Here is a 13,672-nt window from a genome sequence, read left to right on the forward strand (position 1 = left end):
GACTGTGCGCTAAACGGGGAACCCTAATCACTTCCCCCCAAAGTATATGAACCATACATGTTGTGTATGAGCTTTGTACTATGTGTAAGTGTTATTGACTGTGTATGATATAAACACCATTTGTATGAGCCATGGACCATGGACCGTATGAGCCATGCAGCATGTATATGAACCAAATGTATTTATTTAATTACCTTGCTGCACTGTGGCCTCCAGTGTGACCTTGTTTTTCCTATTCCTTCGCAAGGTGAAGATCTAAAGGAAAATATGAAGAAACCAAATATAAATATCCTACCGCGCTGGACTCTGGGTATAAAAGTGAGTACCTCCATATGAGACATGTTCCTATGATGCAGATTTTAGTCAGCCTTTGTCTTGTAATGTTGTTTAGCCCCAGAAAACATTTTGTGCAAGCTCAGTTTTTGCACAAAGTAGGAATTTGTGCATCACTTTTTGCGCAAAATAGGGCTTGTGCAAAAAAACGTGAAATTCTGGGATGGTGCAGGGAATCATAACTTATCCCATACAGTGATCCCTCAACTTACAATGGCCTCAACATACAATAGTTTCAACATACAATTGGTCCTTTCTGGACCATTGTAACTTGAAATCAGGCTCAACATACAATGTTACAGACAGTCCAGATCTGTGAAACATGTCAATGGCTGGAAGAACTGACCAATTAGAATGGGCATTCACTGGTAAAACCCCTGTATTACTGAAGTTTATGCACTGAATTCCTGTCTGGTAGCGCCTCCCTACAGTACAGGGAGGTATTACATGTTCTGTACTACTCTTCTGCCACAGTTAGCTGCTCCTTTGGACACCAAGTAAGGGCGGCTCCATTTTATTTTTTTAGGACACTATGTGTACTGTACAGGACCCTGAAGAAGCTCCTGTCCTCTACATAGACAGTGATTTACAGCTCCCGGCAGCTCTTTCTTACTTTTATATGTAAGGACTTGCTTTATCTATATTAGTTACAAAAAAGATTTTTGTGGTACTGACCACTGCGTAGGTTAGGTCTCCCAAATTTAATTAGAAAGAGTAATCGTAAAGGGAACCTTTAAAATATTGCTTTTAATTTATCCTTTAAAAAATGTACAAAAAACAAAGAACAAAATAATGAATGAAAGATTTTTGGAAAAATTTTTTCTGAAAAGTTATTATTTTCTTGACCGCCACCAGTGTATATAATTTACTGTTGTTCAAACAATGTTCATAATTCCGTAATAATTCTGAGAGTTCAAACAATGTTCATAAGTTCCTGTGTGTTAAAGGTCTATTGATCAATCTCAGTATCGGTGCCTATTCACATAGGTAGCCGCTGTGCCTGCGTTATTCTCCTTTTCTTATTTCGATATATAATAGGCGCATCCACATTGGAATACCAGTACAATACAACAACAATTCCGTAATATATTGCTCATAGTGCTGTATTAAATTACAATTAATCCCATATTGCTATATGCTTGTTCACATTCATGCCGGTTGCGGTATGTTGGTCGTACTCCACATGGGTGTGTTCATTAGTACACAGGGTTAGTCACCATCCCGGGCGTGTATCCAACACCCTATATGTGCGCTTGTTCACACTCCTGCTAATGGATCGTCAACCTGGGTATATGTGCGAATCCCTATGTATGTGCTTGTTCACACTGCTGCCGGTTGATTGCCCTTCTGGGCGTATGTCCAACACCTTATGTAGGTGCTCATTCACACTCCTACTGGTTGTGATATTTGAATAATTTTCAGATTGAGGTTCTTAAATAGATCGTTATTATCACCGGCTAAGGCGTATATCCTCCACTGTATAACACTCTCCGATTGGGATTAATTTAATTCACATATGGACATATACGGTCCTAGTTATTCGTCCTCGTATTTGTTTTATTTTTGTAGTTCAAATATCCAATCTGCGTTATTAGGTTTTAGCTTTCTGTTCACATTGGTGTATTCATGTCTCAGCCTTTTTTAACCCTCTCCATAAGACATTCGCAGTCACCACAGCACCTCATTCATACAGTGTTATCTGTTAATTCCTATTATACTGAGGTGTATACATTCACTGCACTGTGGAGCTCTATATAGTGAATATTCAGGGTGTAATTCATACACCTCGATTCTTCACTATTACTTGTAGTGAGTATATTACTATGTATGTGAGCCCATCAATCATCACAATACTCATAAATCACCACATGCATATTTCACACAATTTGTAGCCTTTTTGTTACTCATGCACAAAATAGATTCAGGTATGATTGGACGATTGCATATAAACCTCTGAGTACGTAAAGACTCTGTTCACATTGTATTGCGGTCACACATATTGTTCAGCATATATGTAGCCAATTGCAGATGTGAGGATATTATCCAGTTTAATAATTTGTAGAATTCAAACGTTACTAGTCATTGATTGTAGTTGTATTTAGTATGCACAGTCTATAATGTGATTGTCAGCAACTTATGACCTTTATCATATTGATATATTTAAATATGCACTTATTTCTTTTTGTTATCCATTTGCATATTTGATATATTTTGTACAAGTGTTCCGTAATTATTATTCACTTAGTATCATATTTCCTTTCCCACAGGAATCCATTTACACTTTGCATGCATGCATTGCCTTATATCTTGTTTAAGAGAGGTCAATAGAAAAAAGTGCAAATGGAAAGAAAAACCTGGTGTAGATCAAGGATGCAGTTCACATTGTCTAGGTTCGACGCGTTTCTTTTGCCAGGTCTTCAGGAACCATATTAGGCCATTTTCTTTCATCAGAAGTATAGAGCCATGTTGTTTGATGTCCGACACTGATGGCGGTCAGCACCAAATGCCGCCATTGTATCTTCTTTAAATAGGACGTCATTCCCACTCCACCCTCCTTCCTTTCTGGTTCTACCTATCACTGCTTGCTACGTCAGTTACCTGGCGTGTCTATGTGCAGAGAAGGTGATTGGGACCAGGTGTATGGGGGAGTGTATTCTGGTCAGGGTTAGGGTATTACTACACGTTCTAACCATTCTGTCAGTTTCTGTTTAGATGGATTTATTGAGGCTGCAATGATATATTAATACAGAGATTCGCATTGTTACCGAGAGGCTGCAAATTCATTGACCGATCCAATATATAACTATGAAAAATTATATATTTAATATTTACTTTATTTTGTTGGTCTTTCTTAACTTGTAAGTAGTATATTAGGGACGTTAGGGGAGGGATTATTTATTTCTCATTTAAATGAAGCTTGAAAATGCTATGAATTCATTCAATCCCTTGGGTCTGACTGAATCCATAAGAAATGTCCATTTAGCTTCTACCTGCAGGAGAATTTTATCCCAGTTCCCCCCTCTAGCTGGGGGCTTAACCACTTCCAGCACCTGTACCTTAAGTTCTCTTGGGTCACCGTCGTGGCTACATGAGAAGTGATTTCCCACTGGGGTGTCTCTTCGATGCCTTATATCAGCCAGATGTTCCTGTACCCTATTTTTCAATGTTCTAAATGTTTTACCTACATAGTTGACCGGGCACGGACAACTCAACACATAGACCACCCCTTTCGTGTTGCAATTTGCCCAATGCTTCAGGGGAAATAACTTTTGATTAGTAGCACTCACACAGTGATTACCCCTTTTGATATGTGGACATACAATGCATCCACTACATGGATAGGTACCTTTTGCTCCCGTTTTTAGCCAGGTCTCCTGGTTTGTTTCTGGTTCCAAATTGCTTCTAATGAGTCTATCTTTTAAACTTCTACCTCTTCGATATGTTATAGAGGGATCTTCTGGTAGCACTGTCGCCAGTGTCTTATCTGCCCTCAGGATCTCCCAATATTTTTGGAAAATTTCTTTTACCTCCCTCGATTTAACATCATAGTTACCTATTATTCTGAGAATCTCCTCTCCCTCCTGTTTAGGTTTTGGAATCAATAGTTCTGTCCTAGGGCTATTAAGGGCCCTATGATAGGCTTTTTTCAGGACTTTATTGGGGTATCCCCTTTCCCTCAATCGTTGTCTTAACTCCATAGCTTTGGTTTGAAATTCCGAAAGACTTGAGCAATTGCGCTTTACCCGTAGGTATTGTCCTGTCGGTATACCCTTCCTCAGGGGGAGAGGGTGATGACTCTCCCACCGGAGAAGGGTATTAGTGGCTGTCTCTTTCCTATGAAGCGTGGTCTCAATATTATTATTAGTTGTCAATTTTATTTTAATGTCCAAAAATTCAATTTCATATTGACTAATCGTGTGGGTAAATCTAAGATTAAATGCGTTTTTGTTCAGACTTTGCACAAACTCTTCAAATTTGCTTTTGGATGACGTCCAAATTAGCAGGATATCATCTATAAATCGTATCCATAAACTGATATGTTGTGTCCATTCAATCATTTCGTCTCCGAATACGGTTTGGTCCTCCCACCAGCCTAAATATAGATTAGCGTAACTGGGGGCGCAGGGGCTCCCCATAGCTGTTCCACGCTGCTGGTGGAAGGACCTCCCCTCGAAGACAAAATAGTTTTTAGTAAGGACAAATGATAGCAATTGGATGACAAAATCATTATGTGGAGTGTATTGAAGTCCCCTAGTTTTTAGGAAGGACTCAGTGGCTTTAAGCCCCAAGTCATGTGGGATGCTCGAGTATAGCGCCTCTACGTCCAAAGACTTTGGACGTAGAGGCGCTATACTCGAGCATCCCACATGACTTGGGGCTTAAAGCCACTGAGTCCTTCCTAAAAACTAGGGGACTTCAATACACTCCACATAATGATTTTGTCATCCAATTGCTATCATTTGTCCTTACTAAAAACTATTTTGTCTTCGAGGGGAGGTCCTTCCACCAGCAGCGTGGAACAGCTATGGGGAGCCCCTGCGCCCCCAGTTACGCTAATCTATATTTAGGCTGGTGGGAGGACCAAACCGTATTCGGAGACGAAATGATTGAATGGACACAACATATCAGTTTATGGATACGATTTATAGATGATATCCTGCTAATTTGGACGTCATCCAAAAGCAAATTTGAAGAGTTTGTGCAAAGTCTGAACAAAAACGCATTTAATCTTAGATTTACCCACACGATTAGTCAATATGAAATTGAATTTTTGGACATTAAAATAAAATTGACAACTAATAATAATATTGAGACCACGCTTCATAGGAAAGAGACAGCCACTAATACCCTTCTCCGGTGGGAGAGTCATCACCCTCTCCCCCTGAGGAAGGGTATACCGACAGGACAATACCTACGGGTAAAGCGCAATTGCTCAAGTCTTTCGGAATTTCAAACCAAAGCTATGGAGTTAAGACAACGATTGAGGGAAAGGGGATACCCCAATAAAGTCCTGAAAAAAGCCTATCATAGGGCCCTTAATAGCCCTAGGACAGAACTATTGATTCCAAAACCTAAACAGGAGGGAGAGGAGATTCTCAGAATAATAGGTAACTATGATGTTAAATCGAGGGAGGTAAAAGAAATTTTCCAAAAATATTGGGAGATCCTGAGGGCAGATAAGACACTGGCGACAGTGCTACCAGAAGATCCCTCTATAACATATCGAAGAGGTAGAAGTTTAAAAGATAGACTCATTAGAAGCAATTTGGAACCAGAAACAAACCAGGAGACCTGGCTAAAAACGGGAGCAAAAGGTACCTATCCATGTAGTGGATGCATTGTATGTCCACATATCAAAAGGGGTAATCACTGTGTGAGTGCTACTAATCAAAAGTTATTTCCCCTGAAGCATTGGGCAAATTGCAACACGAAAGGGGTGGTCTATGTGTTGAGTTGTCCGTGCCCGGTCAACTATGTAGGTAAAACATTTAGAACATTGAAAAATAGGGTACAGGAACATCTGGCTGATATAAGGCATCGAAGAGACACCCCAGTGGGAAATCACTTCTCATGTAGCCACGACGGTGACCCTAGAGAACTTAAGGTACAGGTGCTGGAAGTGGTTAAGCCCCCAGCTAGAGGGGGGAACTGGGATAAAATTCTCCTGCAGGTAGAAGCTAAATGGACATTTCTTATGGATTCAGTCAGACCCAAGGGATTGAATGAATTCATAGCATTTTCAAGCTTCATTTAAATGAGAAATAAATAATCCCTCCCCTAACGTCCCTAATATACTACTTACAAGTTAAGAAAGACCAACAAAATAAAGTAAATATTAAATATATAATTTTTCATAGTTATATATTGGATCGGTCAATGAATTTGCAGCCTCTCGGTAACAATGCGAATCTCTGTATTAATATATCATTGCAGCCTCAATAAATCCATCTAAACAGAAACTGACAGAATGGTTAGAACGTGTAGTAATACCCTAACCCTGACCAGAATACACTCCCCCATACACCTGGTCCCAATCACCTTCTCTGCACATAGACACGCCAGGTAACTGACGTAGCAAGCAGTGATAGGTAGAACCAGAAAGGAAGGAGGGTGGAGTGGGAATGACGTCCTATTTAAAGAAGATACAATGGCGGCATTTGGTGCTGACCGCCATCAGTGTCGGACATCAAACAACATGGCTCTATACTTCTGATGAAAGAAAATGGCCTAATATGGTTCCTGAAGACCTGGCAAAAGAAACGCGTCGAACCTAGACAATGTGAACTGCATCCTTGATCTACACCAGGTTTTTCTTTCCATTTGCACTTTTTTCTATTGACCTCTCTTAAACAAGATATAAGGCAATGCATGCATGCAAAGTGTAAATGGATTCCTGTGGGAAAGGAAATATGATACTAAGTGAATAATAATTACGGAACACTTGTACAAAATATATCAAATATGCAAATGGATAACAAAAAGAAATAAGTGCATATTTAAATATATCAATATGATAAAGGTCATAAGTTGCTGACAATCACATTATAGACTGTGCATACTAAATACAACTACAATCAATGACTAGTAACGTTTGAATTCTACAAATTATTAAACTGGATAATATCCTCACATCTGCAATTGGCTACATATATGCTGAACAATATGTGTGACCGCAATACAATGTGAATAGAGTCTTTACGTACTCAGAGGTTTATATGCAATCGTCCAATCATACCTGAATCTATTTTGTGCATGAGTAACAAAAAGGCTACAAATTGTGTGAAATATGCATGTGGTGATTTATGAGTATTGTGATGATTGATGGGCTCACATACATAGTAATATACTCACTACAAGTAATAGTGAAGAATCGAGGTGTATGAATTACACCCTGAATATTCACTATATAGAGCTCCACAGTGCAGTGAATGTATACACCTCAGTATAATAGGAATTAACAGATAACACTGTATGAATGAGGTGCTGTGGTGACTGCGAATGTCTTATGGAGAGGGTTAAAAAAGGCTGAGACATGAATACACCGATGTGAACAGAAAGCTAAAACCTAATAACGCAGATTGGATATTTGAACTACAAAAATAAAACAAATACGAGGACGAATAACTAGGACCGTATATGTCCATATGTGAATTAAATTAATCCCAATCGGAGAGTGTTATACAGTGGAGGATATACGCCTTAGCCGGTGATAATAACGATCTATTTAAGAACCTCAATCTGAAAATTATTCAAATATCACAACCAGTAGGAGTGTGAATGAGCACCTACATAAGGTGTTGGACATACGCCCAGAAGGGCAATCAACCGGCAGCAGTGTGAACAAGCACATACATAGGGATTCGCACATATACCCAGGTTGACGATCCATTAGCAGGAGTGTGAACAAGCGCACATATAGGGTGTTGGATACACGCCCGGGATGGTGACTAACCCTGTGTACTAATGAACACACCCATGTGGAGTACGACCAACATACCGCAACCGGCATGAATGTGAACAAGCATATAGCAATATGGGATTAATTGTAATTTAATACAGCACTATGAGCAATATATTACGGAATTGTTGTTGTATTGTACTGGTATTCCAATGTGGATGCGCCTATTATATATCGAAATAAGAAAAGGAGAATAACGCAGGCACAGCGGCTACCTATGTGAATAGGCACCGATACTGAGATTGATCAATAGACCTTTAACACACAGGAACTTATGAACATTGTTTGAACTCTCAGAATTATTACGGAATTATGAACATTGTTTGAACAACAGTAAATTATATACACTGGTGGCGGTCAAGAAAATAATAACTTTTCAGAAAAAATTTTTCCAAAAATCTTTCATTCATTATTTTGTTCTTTGTTTTTTGTACATTTTTTAAAGGATAAATTAAAAGCAATATTTTAAAGGTTCCCTTTACGATTACTCTTTCTATCTATATTAGTTATCTACTTATTTTTATTTAAGCCTCACTTTTTCCTATTTTTGGATGACATTTTGGTGGCTTCAGAACCAATTTCCAGGTTTACAATTTTATGGTCTCAACATACAATGGTCATCCTGGAACCAATTAATATTGTAACTTGAGGGACCACTGTAGTGTAGAGAGCTGCGCCATATTTATATAAACTATGGCCCTCCATGACAGTAACGAAAGTCCTGTATATCCCATGATTTATTGTACCGTATGTCCCATGATCCAGTGGTCTGTACATCCATAATTTAGTGGCCTGAATGTCGGGGTGCCTAACGTCCTGTATATCCTGTGATTCATTGTCCTATATCTCATGATCCAGTGTCCTGCCTGTATGTCCTGTGTTGCAGTGTCCTGTATATCCTGTGATTCATTGTCATATTTATCTCATGATCCAGTGCCCTGTATATCATGTAATTCATTGTCCTATATCTCATGATCCAGTGTCCTGCCTGTATGTCCTGTGTTGCAGTGTCCTGTATATCCTGTGATTCATTGTCATATTTATCTCATGATCCAGTGCCCTGTATATCATGTAATTCATTGTCCTATATCTCTAATGATTCAGTGCTCTGTATGTCCTGGTACCCATTGCCCTGTGTTTCCTGTGATCCAGTGTCCTGTATATCCTGTAATTCATTGTCCTATATATCTAATGATTCAGTGCTCTGTATCATTGTCCTGGTACCCATTGCCCTGTGTATTCTGTGCTCCAATGTGTTTTATATTTGTGATCCACTGTTCAGTTATCCAGTGTTGTCTATAATGTATCTTGTGATTAAGAGTCCTGTATGTCTCATGATCCAGTGTACTGTATGCCCCATCATCCAGTGTAGTGCTCATCCTATGATCAGTGTCCTGTTATTGCACGACGCAACTTGTGGTTCATGATGTGGTCTTAAAAAAAAAAGTCGCTCCTTAGCTTCAGAGTCCCGGATCTTTAGGTTCACACCACGTGAAGAAGCATTGATTGTCACAACCTTAGAAGTAATCGAGGACTGTTCATTGCTCAGTGTTTTTATGTAATGAAATTCAGTGTGGGTTATTTTGCCGTCATGCACACAATTAACCAGTCTTTTTCTTTAAGTCTTTTGCAGGGGATGTAAATGCTGCTAAGGTGTTAAAAGAACTGACCATGTGTCAATGGAAACTTTACTGAAAAGTCTTGGTCGATTACATTGTTAAATGACAAGACAGAAGAATCTCCATAGAGCAGAGATAGGAGACGCCCAGTGCCATTGTACAGTACTTTTCAGCCAGGGCAGGCGCCCTCTATTCTCTAGATCTTAGACTCAGAGTCCAGGATTCTGCATATATTATTTCTTCATTTATCTTCTTGAGATCTCCACTGAGGAGCATTGATTATAGGGCTTGGAGTGACAAGCTCCACATTCTAACATCATTCCATCTCTGAGGCGTGGTATCCTGTGCTCCCACTCTGTCAGGGGAGGGGACCATTAAATACCAAATCCAAGAGGAGACGTGAGGACCGTTCACTGTTCACCTATTGAAGCATGAGGCCATAGGACTAAGAGACAGTGTGCTGATAAGCCGCCTCCTAGAAGAATATATGGTGGCCAGGCATATCTGTCCCTGATTAGTAAGCCATCAATGAGCCGTTCCAATGGCGGTTTCCAAATCTGTTGCGTTTCTTCTGTGTTGGTTTCAGCAGCCTTAACATTTCAGTTTGGTTTTGTCATATACCTCAATTTTATTTTGCTTTTTTGTCTATTAATTGTGCTTCATTATTATTGTTTTGTGATCCGTTTCGCACATTGGGTTCCTCTATAAGCAATAGAGAGCAGATAAAGAGCACAAGATGGCGGGAGCGTGTCCTCCTGTCTCTCTCTTCTAAAGACGAATAAAACTGTGCACTTCAAGTCCTAAGCCATCTCCAGTGGGCATGCTCAGAGAGACGGTCTTCACAGTCACTGAGCGTCTTTCCCTCTGCCGCATGCGCCCTTACGGAACAATTCATCCCCATCCCGAACTGCTACAGTATTGTAACGTTGCTCCTATGTCCGCTTGCCGTGAAGCGATCCCTGTCCTGTTGAGCATGCTCAGAGCTGACACTGGTCTATCCATTGGCGCTTCCATTCATTCAATGATCATGTCTAATTGTCTATGCAACAGGTCTTTTGGGGGGGGGGGGGGGGGAGTCAATGCTGTGTCCATATTTATCAGAATTTCAATGTTATTATGTATATGGGTTTATTTGAATCTGTGACCCTGGGTTGATATGTTTATATGTGTGTATGATGTTAGTGGCATGTTTGACTCCAATAAGGATTTTGCCAAAGGCTAGTAGCCATATAGCCTGTACAATTTGTGTCTTGCCCTGATGCATGGCTCGCTACTCTGTACTGTGCACGGTTTCATCTCATTTATAATGATTGCAGATTCTTGCTAGGATGGACTTTGCCCCAAGTATCTCCCCTCATGTCTCTAGTTTAGAATCCCCCCCCCCCCAATCTGCCAATGTGCGCACTTGTGATAAACGGTGATCAAAGAACAAAGACTAATAAATAAAATGTCCAAAGTGCGTGTCGGCTGGACAGTCGCAGGATGTAAATAATAAGCAAGTTCAACACTGGTTAGTTAAGAACGACACTGTACATATCTGGAGACCATGTCACAGCCCAGCCACTGCATTCACTATAGGAAGCCCTGGTAATATTGGTATTAGCAAGAGAATGGTGCAGCGACAAGGAATTATCACCCCGGAGAATACAGAACCATGCTGGTAATAGTAAAAAAAAGCACAGAGACATCATTCACATCCTATCAACCAGAGGATTGATCTCCATGGAAGAATCCATTCCACCAACTGCCTATGACAGGTGGAGGCCACCAAAGAATGTAGAATATCACATGGCATTAGTAAGAACTTGGACAACGACACATAGAAATCTTGGTGTCACCCAACCACCTCATACATAATCATGGTCTCTGGGGTTTGTCCTGTGTACTAAGGAGCATAGGTGATAAGTGGGGAGAGTGCAGAAGCTTAGTAATGATCAGTTGGCATAGTGGTGGGAGCATTCTGCTGTCACCGTTGTTTCTGCAGGCTCCAACCACACTGGATAAATATATATCTGTACAGTATGTAAATGAATGTTCCTGTGTTAGAAAGCTATATAAAAAAATTACTAGAAAAAGACAAAAAAAATCCAAGAATATGAGCAGCTACTGCAGTGAGGCCACGCCCTCAAGTCCATCGCCCATGCTCACAATTTTATTTGTGTATAAAAAGAGCTGATATTATATTCCTGATGACAAAGAAGACGCAACATCATGGCCGACAGTGGCCTCCAAGGGACACCTAGGAAGGTCCTGTCTCCAGACCCGTTCATGTCTCCCAGGAAGTAATAACCCTCTGAAGTTACTCTCACTTTTGCTTTATTTATTTATTAATTTATTATTTTATTTATTTTAGTTAATTATTATTTTTTATTTTTTTTTGGGGGGGGGGGGAGTTGTTGGGGGGAGGGTGGTAAGAGAAAGATGAGAAAGATAATGGGAAAGTTATATATATAAAATATGAAATTCTATTTAAAAGTATAAAATGATGAAGTTTACAGTGGTGCAAAGTGCAATGACCTGACCTGTATATGAATGATGTTTCTCCCTGTCTGGCTGTGCCCCATAGTATTCGCTGTGTCACATCCTGTGTCGTACTCAGTAATCGGTTGACCCCTTACAAGATATTTCTGTCACAGCAGAATAAAATGAACTTGATATGAATATTCTGTCTTGAGGTATTATTATTATTTTTGTCAGGAGTAGGGATACAAACCTACCTCTAGGGATGATCAGCCCTATAGATAGGTGACACTTAAAGGCACCTTGAGGGGCAAACTTGTAGAACATCAAAGAAAGTGGGCTTCTTTTCTGTTCTGAAATAAGAGGCTGTACTGGAAAGTCCACCATGCACTCATAACTCAAGCAGTAAATTATTTGAAGAGGAACACAAGACGTTGTGTTCACTGTAAGTAATCCCCATCACTGTTGACACAGTTTTCAAAAACTGGCCATGCATGATACTGAAAGTGAAATCCACCTGTGCTGGGTCTCTGCAATAGTCAGGCAGCAGCAACACTTGGGCCGCAACATTCCCACATTTACATTTCACATTAATTAGCTCAGTGCTGCAGCCAGACCCTTAGGCTATGTTTAGACAGAATTCCGTATCTATGCGGAATTCATGCAGAATTTCCAACAAAATCAATTAATGCAGCACTACTCATCCAGTCTATGTGCAAGGTGCATCCAGCACCCCAAAACCAATCACAGTCCATCCAAATAGAAAAACATAGGCGCAGCAATCCAATGTGCAAAAAGTAAAATGTGAATTTATTGGCTCATGTCACAACAACGTTTCAGTCCCTTACTGGAACCATTTTCAAGCTTGAAGCATTTAACTTTTTTGCACATTACAGTGCTGTGCCTATGTATAACTAAAGGGGATAAGTATTTACCTCAGGGAGAGGCTACCACTTCTGGTGTGACGGATCTTCAAAAGGCCAATTAGCACTCCACATGCATTCTGGATAAGGGAATATGCAAAGCAGCTCATTACACCACCTTCTCAGGTAGCGTTCCGTGGTATCAGCTTGTCTCCTGTTACGGAATATAAAAAGCTGATCGTTATTTATGCCAAGCCAGACTAGTCCCCAAAAAGTGAAGTTTCTACCCATCTGCAGAAAGCTGTTTAATGGTGTTTGCCACTCGTCAGTACAGAGCAGGGAGATCTGGCATGGCTGAGGTGAGAGGCCTTAGACCAACTAAAGGGCCAATTGGCCTTTTGAAGCTCCATCACACCAGAAGTGGTGGCCTCCCTGAGGTAAATACTTATCCCCTTTAGTTGGTCTAAGGCCTCTCACCTCAGCCAAGCCAGATCACCCTGCTCTGTACTGATGAGTGGCAAACACCATGAAACAGTTGTCTGCAGATAGGTAGAAACTTCCCTTTTGGGGAGTAGTCTGGCTTGGCATGAATCCCGATCAGCTTTTTATATTCCGTAACAGGAGACAAGCTGATACCAGGGAACGCTACCTGAGAAGGTGGTGTAATGAGCTGCTTTGCATATTCCCTTTTATATATATATATATATATAGATATATATATATATATATATATACACATATATACTGTATATGTATATATTTATTATATAGCACTAAATATTGCCCAATTCTTATCTACACATCCCAGGTCTTAAGAATGGAAGGCTCTTAGGACTGGTGAGTCCAACCAAGGTGCCCATAGTTTTTCAAATTTTAAAAAGGTAATTGCCCTATATCATTAAATGCACTTAAGGTAATTGCCCTATATAATTACATTG

At 40.1% G+C, this 13,672-nt stretch overlaps 1 protein-coding gene across 3 annotated transcripts in view; it reads left to right on the plus strand.

The window, feature by feature from the left end:
- Positions 1 to 12,072, plus strand: part of BSN (bassoon presynaptic cytomatrix protein) — a 277,532-nt gene extending 265,460 nt beyond the window's left edge. For all 3 annotated transcript variants that reach the window (XM_056525257.1, XM_056525259.1, XM_056525260.1), the window contains 2 exons: positions 248 to 318; positions 9,416 to 12,072. The gene's annotated coding sequence lies outside the window, so the exon portion shown is untranslated. The remainder of the gene's footprint in view (positions 1 to 247; positions 319 to 9,415) is intronic.
- The last annotated feature ends 1,600 nt before the right edge of the window (positions 12,073 to 13,672 follow it).

This window comes from Hyla sarda, chromosome 6 (genome assembly GCF_029499605.1).
Source record: "Hyla sarda isolate aHylSar1 chromosome 6, aHylSar1.hap1, whole genome shotgun sequence".
NCBI lineage: Eukaryota > Metazoa > Chordata > Amphibia > Anura > Hylidae > Hyla > Hyla sarda.